Raw genomic sequence first — 8202 nt, forward strand, 5'->3', positions numbered from 1 at the left:
AATGCCAGTGACCCAAGACCAACAGTCTAAAGCAGTCAGCTTTTTATCATATGGTGGTGTATTTAGTAGGAAGTGTTTCCACCTATGGCACAGCTCTCTGCTATCCTTATTGGAGGTTTTAAACCCCTGCTTTCTATCTTATTATTGATCCTCAGCCAGAAGAGCATCATGGGTTAAGCAATTGGGGTTAAGTGATCTTTCCAGTGTCACACAGCGAGAGGGTGTCTAAGCCAGGTTTGAACCCAGGTCCTCCGAACTCCAGACTTGACACTTTATCCATTGTATTACTGAGCTTCCCCCACTCTCATTCTTTAAACAAAGTTCTCAAAATACCACTAACGGACAGCAGCCTTTGAAATGAAGAAGAGAGTCCAGAAACTCATTAAAGAGCAGGAGTACCTGGTCACGCTAAATAAAATAAAACACTGGTAGATCCTCTTCTTGCCCAAGACCACCTTGACCAAGTTATACTTTTTTCTTCCACCTGAGAAATTGAAAACTGCTCCTGGTAGAGCTCTGGCTTTGGAATCAGAGAAATGGCCCAGGTCCAAAGCCCAAATCTGATCCTTCAGTGAGACCTTGAGCAAGTCACTTGACTTCAGTTCCTTCATCCATAAAATTAGAGGTTTGGAGACCTAAATTCAAAAATACTAGCTATGGAGGCATCTAGATAGCATAGTAGATAGAGCAGCATGTGTAGAGTCTGAAGGACCTGTATTCAAATTGTAAAAATTAAATTTATATCCAATAGACTATTATATTTTTAAAAGTTTTATAGTAATAGCTAAAGTAAAAGAACCACCTAAACAAAGCCTGGTCATGAGAGAAGACAGGAAGAGGGAGGAGCTTAATTAAAGATTAAATTTTTTGGGAAGGTAGAAATTAGTTCTCTCTGCAAGGAGTGTTATATTTTTAGAGGTTTATTGAAGATTAAGGATTAAAGAAAATACAGGATAAGAAAGCACGTGTCTAGGCCCAGGGGCCTAGACAACCTCACCTACATTATGAAAAGAGCCATCTGCTTACAAGCAGAAACAGGAAAAAGATCCCAAAAGCCTTTCCATTCAGGTTAAATACTCCTTCTTGATCTCCGCCCAGGTGAGAATTCAGTGATATTACAAAGCATTCTGGGGAAGTGGAGCAAGGAATTCTGGGGATTGAAGTCCTGGATTCAAGTCCATTTTTACAAGCTACAGAAATTATAAAACAATAGCATGACCAGCCAACATGGTGGCGCAGGAAGAGCATTCTGGGTAATGTAATTTTAGGGGTTCAGGATTTTCTACTTAAACAAAATGTGGCCTCAGCTGTATGACCATTTAACCTCAATTTGCCTGGTCCTCAGTATGATTCTGTCTTAGAACTGATACTGGCAGAAGGTAAGCGTTTCCCAAAAATACTTGGGGATGCTGGGCAAGGCTCTTGTCACTTTCCTCATCCGTAAAATGAGGGAGTTAGACTTGGTCGTCACTAATGTCCCCACCATTTTTAAAGCTTACACGATGACTAAGTGACCTACAAGGTCCTTTCGACTCCCGGGCTCCGATCACACAGAGGGTAGCCTTTTTCTAGACCTCTACCGAGCTCCTCCTTCCTCTCTCCCTAAAAACCCAGTAAGGGCACAGACATAGCTGCACTGACTTGCCGGTGCCTCCCTCTGTGGGCCGCAGCGTCGCCCAAGTGTGGGAATGGCTAAAAAGAACCAAAATTCATCAGCCGAGCCCTTCCCAGGGCCCCGGCACTGCTCTGTGCCCAGAGCACAAGGATCCCTTGGGTGCTTTTTGTATCCCACCGACACCCCTTGACCACAGACTTCTGTGAGCTCCTCCCACTCGATCATGGTCAACCCAAATGCATGATGTGAATAGAAGTCTGGGGGCTTAGAGGGGTCCGAACCGGGCCACCGTGAGAGGGTCTGTGAGGGATCCTGCCCAGTGAGGACCCTCCCCGAGCGGCTCAGTGCCCTGGGGTAGGACGGGACATGGAGGCTGGGCGTACTTTCTGACCTGGCCTAACTCTGATCCAAAACAAAGCCCCAGAAATCTGGGGACCCCAAAGCCATTCTGGAGTTGGAAGGGTCCAGCCTACAGCCACTGGACACCAGTCCCCAGGCGGGGAGCCAGCTAACATTTCACCCAGGGCTGCTGACAGGGAAGCCGGGCTGGCAGTTGCTAGGCAATAAACCGTAATGAGCCAAGAGCTGGCTGACCCAGTCTGTCCACCATTCACACCACCGGCCAAAAGGATACCGATTGTAGGAGAAAGCAGGCAAGCCACAGAGCGCGGCCTTCCAGAGCACCGGGTTGTCAATGAAGCGTTTCTTCATTCACAGCCCACACAATAAAATAGCCAGTGAGTGAGGCTAGCATCGATGAAAATGGTGCTGGTGACAGGAAAGCCGCCTTTCTGAAGGTAGTCTAGATGAGAACGAATTTCAGAGAAGAATCAAATGAAAACCAAGGCAAAAGAAAATTATGGAGTCAACTAGAGTAGAGAAAGAAAAATGAAAAGACAGAAGAGCACCCGAAAATCTTTCCATATAAAAAAATCCGTAATGACAAATATAACTATACACACATAAGTGTAATATGTGTGTATTTATACAAATATAAATACATATCTTTACATATAAAAATTAATGACAAATGTCATTGTGTACACACTTATGTATATAAAATGTGTGTATTTATACAAATATAAATATATCTTTCCATATAAAAATTCATAATGATAAATATAATTGTATATACATATATATAATGTGTATATTTATACAAATATAAATATATCTCTTTCCATATTAAAATTCCACAATGAAAAATATAATTGTATACACACATATATATATGTGTATATATACAAATATAAATACATCTTTCCATATAAAAATCCATAGTAACAAATATAACTATACACACGTATCTAATATGTGTGTATTTATACAAATATAAAGATATCTTTCCATATAAAAATCCATAAGGACAAACATAATTGTATACACATATATGTATATAAAAATGTGTGTATTTATAAAAATGTGTGACAAGTATACACCTGTGTGTATATATAACATTTAATATAATACATATACACACACACAAATATAACTATCACTGAGGACGTCTAGCACAAGTAAAGCCTCATGCCTCAGAAACCGTCTTCACCTGCTGGGATCAGTGCTCCTAGATTCAATGATTAGTATATTAAAGCAAAAATATTGGGGGGGTGATGGGGTTTCCTTCTGTCAAACTGGGGGCCTCCTAATGAAAAGGACCTTCACAGCCGGTTGGGGATTCTGCACTGGGTCTCTCTTAGCAATGAGCAAGTCCCAGGTTTTAGTCTCTTGCTCCCAGTTGCTGCTGTGTTTATGTTGCCAGGAGATGTGAAACTGAAAATGCAAATATGTTCAAAGCTGAAAGATCAAAGACCAATTAAATGAGAAACTGCTGACAAGTCCATTTGGCCCGCTTTCCAAAGCCAAGGAGGCTTCAGGAAGGCAGGAAGCCCTGGGACTTCATAAGACTAAGGTGGGTCTCTGCTTCCTATGCAAATGCATGAAAGGGCTGCAATGCACAGAGAACAAATGATTTAATGGCCTGGTGTATAGTGGAAAGCCAGCTGGCCTTGGAATTGAGAGGATTCCGTGTCTCCTCTATAGCATTGCCTCTCCTGATGACACGTGATTGTAAAACTCTGTTGATGTGTGTCTGTTGGCTCCAACTATCGGACTCCAGGAAATGGATGAACTTGGGAGGGACAGAAGGCATTTTTCTTCTTGAGTCCTGACTGGACCAAGACTGGACTTGTGCACGACCAAGACATTGTCCCTAGACTAGCCTTTCCCACACTACAACATGCCACATAGTAGGCACTTTCTGGCCCTACATGAAAAATGACACAGAGTGGGCAGCTGGGTGGCTCACTGGATAGAGAGTCATACCTAGAGATGAGAGGTCCTGGGTTCAAATTTGACCTCAGACACTTCCTAACTGTGTGCCCTGGGCAAGTCATTTAACCCCAGTCACCTACCCCTTACTGCTTTTCTGCCTTGGAACTAATTCTTACTTTAAGATAGGAAGTGAAGGCTTTTTTAAAAAAATGATACAGAGAAGTCATTTCAAAGAGGAATTCTTAAGTGGTCTCCATAAGCCTAAATTAGAGACAGAAAATGGGAAAGGTGAAGATGGAGCCTTTTTTACTCTTTAGAGCCATGTCCTTATTTTTGGATGTATGAAGACAAACTGAGCAGATGGTAGTGAAAATGGCTTTAAAGCATCCCCAGAACAAAGAACCGGTGCTATATTTGTGCTGGGGCCAAGTCCTTGGCCATCAACCGCATATGATTTCAAGATCACTCACTGTCCAACGTACACTCATACAGATGCCTCAAATTCCACCATTAGCTTTTATTCCTTTGGGTTCATGGCATGTCTTCTGTTTGAATGGAGGAGGGGGGTAATACATTAACCTGCTATCAATCATTAAGACCTCAATGAAAGTGAGTTTAACAGATTCAAGACCACACTGTTGGCTGAGGTCAAGGGCTGATAAAGGGCAAGCCAGAGAGAAGACAGAGGATGGGGCACTGTCTGAAGAAGCATGTAGAGAACCCCCCAGACAGCCAATGAGTGGTAGAAGGGTATATAAAGTGTAAAAAAAAAAAAAAACTCTGATACTGGTATAAAAGAGAAAATGAAAAAGATGAGATAAAGACAAAGTGTGATGAAAATATTTCATTTACTAATGGTATAAAACTTGATGTTCTCATTAGAAATACTGTAAATAAGAATAATTTTTCATTGAGCAAGAAAATAGGGCCTATTTGAATGATATGGAAGGGGGACCTAGGTGGCACGGCGGATTGAGTTAAAAATCTGACACTTCTAGCTATGTGACCCTGGGCAAGTCATTTAACCCCCACTGCCTAGCCCTTACCACCCTTCCACGTTGGAACCAATTCTTAGTATTGATTCTAAGAGGAAGGAAGACATGGTTTAAAGAAAAAATGTCAGGTATTCTCTTACTTCTTCTTACATCCAGGCTGGGGGTATCTGACCTCTCTCTTGGCGGTTAGCGGGGTGGGAAGGAGAGCTGAGAGCACCAGAATGCTAGAAAGGAAGGCTTAAGGTGGGAAGGAAGGTACTAAAGACAGGTCTTGGCTTTCTTCACAGGGTGCGTGGCCCCCACCCTGGGATGTTCACAGGAGATCCCCTCCTGACAGTTTTGTTTCACCTTGGACTTTCTAAGAGCCCTCTCGAGCCCAAGCTGCATCATTCAACCAGAGTGTTAATTCATTTTTCCCTTATTTCAGTGTACAAAATCCATTTCCTAACAGCTACAAGAAGCCTCCATCTTCAGGCTAATTGTTATCTGGCCTTCAGTTCCCTAAGTGTAAGCTATAGACAAACTCCTAAGAAAAAGAGGGATACAGCCTAAAAGCCCTTTGCCAAGTCCAAGTTACATAACCTACACTTAACCTGCTGCCTTAAGGAGGTATTAGAAAGCTAGTGAAAGGGAAGTCACTTGTTCCAGACCAAAGTCTAACTGAACCAGGGGTTGGGGAACTCCGTGTTCCCATTCTTTTTTCTCCCTGTCTGTCCTCTCTGGTCTGATAAGCAGTAAGGCAAGTAACCAGAAATGTCAGACCTTCAAGGAAAAGGAAAAAAAAAAACAAAACAGAATCAGTTCCCCCCTTGGTAAATCACAGAATAACCAAGTACCTAGCTCTGGGAAGTGGAGAGGGATGAGGGAACCTCTTTTGGTGGATATTTACACATCTAAGATGGCGGCCAATAAAGGCAACTGACAGAAGTCAGTTTCAGTGGTGGTCTCTGCTCCTCCATTGCCTTTTGTTGGTATATAGAAAAGCTTCAGCTTTACTAGGGTTCTTGTATAACAGGGAATTGGGTCCCAATGAAAAAGACACACAAGGAGACAACATGAAAGAATGAGGAACTTTGAGCTATCACAGGACCTGAATTGGAATCCTAGTCCCTCCTCTTCTTGCCCCTGTGGCTCAGAATGGGATGACTGGCCACCTCTCTTAGCCTCAATTTCTTCATTTCAGAGGGATTAGACAAGACTCAGAGGGAGACCCTATCCAGTCCTAGATCTGGGAAAGGTATATTAAGTACAAAGCAAATCTAACCTCTATTCAAGTGTATAAAGAAATAGTCTCCAACTTTTTTTGATTAGGTACCCTTCTCATTAAAACCCTTTTAAGTCCACTTCCCCAATTTGTGTGTGAGAGGGGTGAGGATATATATGTATATATGTATACATATGAATTTGTTTATATTTTAAAATTTTATATTTATATTTTATACTTTTTTGTTTTTATATTTATTTTATATATAAGATATAATATTTATGTATAATATATTTTTTCACATATATGAGTGTATTCATATATATACATATATATATATATGTATGTGGATTTACACTGAGCTATCCTCACTATATATAGAAGAGAGTAGTGCAATGAATAAAATATCAGGCTTAGAGTCAGAAAACTCATCTTCCTTTTTTCAAATCTGGCCTCAGACACTTACTAGCCGTGTGACCCTGGACCAGTGTAGGGGAAAAAGGGATTATTTTTTAAAGGGTTGGACTGGATTATTTAAGAGTGAGGTCTCCAGGAAATTAATTTATTCCAAAGAGTTGTATTTACAATTTATTTACCAAAATATAGAAAGAGCGAAGTAAGAAAATCAGGGAGAGAATAGGGTAAGATACCTAGCTTAAGCACTAAGTAATTTACTCCCGGCCCCTGATTCAACTCGGGCAAGAAGAGTTAGCCCTTAGGCCTTGGCAAATCCGAGGATCTGGGGAAGTCTCTCTCAAGAGGTAAGTCTCTACTGAGGTTAGTTTTGTCAGAAAATCCAGCAGTTAAGAGTCAGTTTTTTCACTCACCACGTGTCAGTTCAAAGGAAGACATTTTAGAGCAGCCTCACCAGGAACAGGGTCTCGGGTCCAGCCTCCACTCCAAAGAATGAAGAATTGACTCCAGTCCCCACTTCAAAAGAATGAAGAACTATATCTCACAGGAAGTGACAGCTCCTTTTAAAGACACTTCTTTGCATCACTTCCTGTGTGTTCCCCTAATTTTACATCTACCAATCACAGTTGAAGCTTTGCCTTAAGACTTCCCAGGGGAAGTTTGTTTAATTCTGATTTATCATCTATTATTGCACATGTGGATCACAGACCTTCCACTTAATGATTAAGTGGGATGTTTACACATTTGGTGATTAGATCTAAAAATGGGCAGATCTCCATACTCAACTTTTAAGTAGGGTGTTTATACTTTTGGTGATTAAAATCTAAAAATAAGCAGGGGTTACAATTTAATCTTCATACAAGTCACTTTACCCTGTTTGCCTCATTTTCCTTATCTATAAAATGAGCTGGAGAAAAAAAATGGCAAACCATTCTAGTATCTTTGCCAAGAAACCCCATAGGATCACAAAGAATCAGACATAACTGGAAATAACTGAACAACAACAAACAATAATATATACACACGCGTGTGTGTATACACATATATATTTATAGAATATATGTATTTGATACTATGTTAAATTATGTAATTTATAAAAACTGTAAAATGTAAAAATAGACATTTAAATGGATGAGATAAAGATAAAATATGAAAATATTTCATTTACAAATGATATCAAGCTTTATGTTCTCATTAAAATTATTGCAAATAAGAATATTTTTTACTGAGCAGGACAAAATGGCATGATATAGATAGAATAATCTTGGTTCAAATCTTCTTATACACACTCATCAAATTGAGCAAATAATTTTATCTCTGGGTGTTCTTAGAACTCTCTAAGACTATGTTATCAAGAAGATATCAGCCTGAATTGGTGGCAGCAGCTTCCTCACCTGGTATTCAACCTATCTTCCCACTCTAATTGTTAATCATAAATCTCTTGGGAACAGTCTATATACTCCTTGGCCTCCATTCTGGAGAAAGCCTGAGAAAGACCACTGGAGAATTAGCCTTTGAACCAAGAAGATCAACTTTCAAATCTGACATCTGACTCATATTTCCAGTGTGATTTTAGGCAGCCAGACCCTTAATTTCTTAGTCCTCCCAGGCATCTCTAAGACTATATTATAGGGAAATTGTTGATTGACAATTGTAGATCTGATTCCTCTTATTGGGAATTCCAATGACATCAGAGCCCT

Source organism: Monodelphis domestica, chromosome 7 (genome assembly GCF_027887165.1).
Source record: "Monodelphis domestica isolate mMonDom1 chromosome 7, mMonDom1.pri, whole genome shotgun sequence".
Classification (NCBI taxonomy): Eukaryota; Metazoa; Chordata; class Mammalia; order Didelphimorphia; family Didelphidae; genus Monodelphis; species Monodelphis domestica.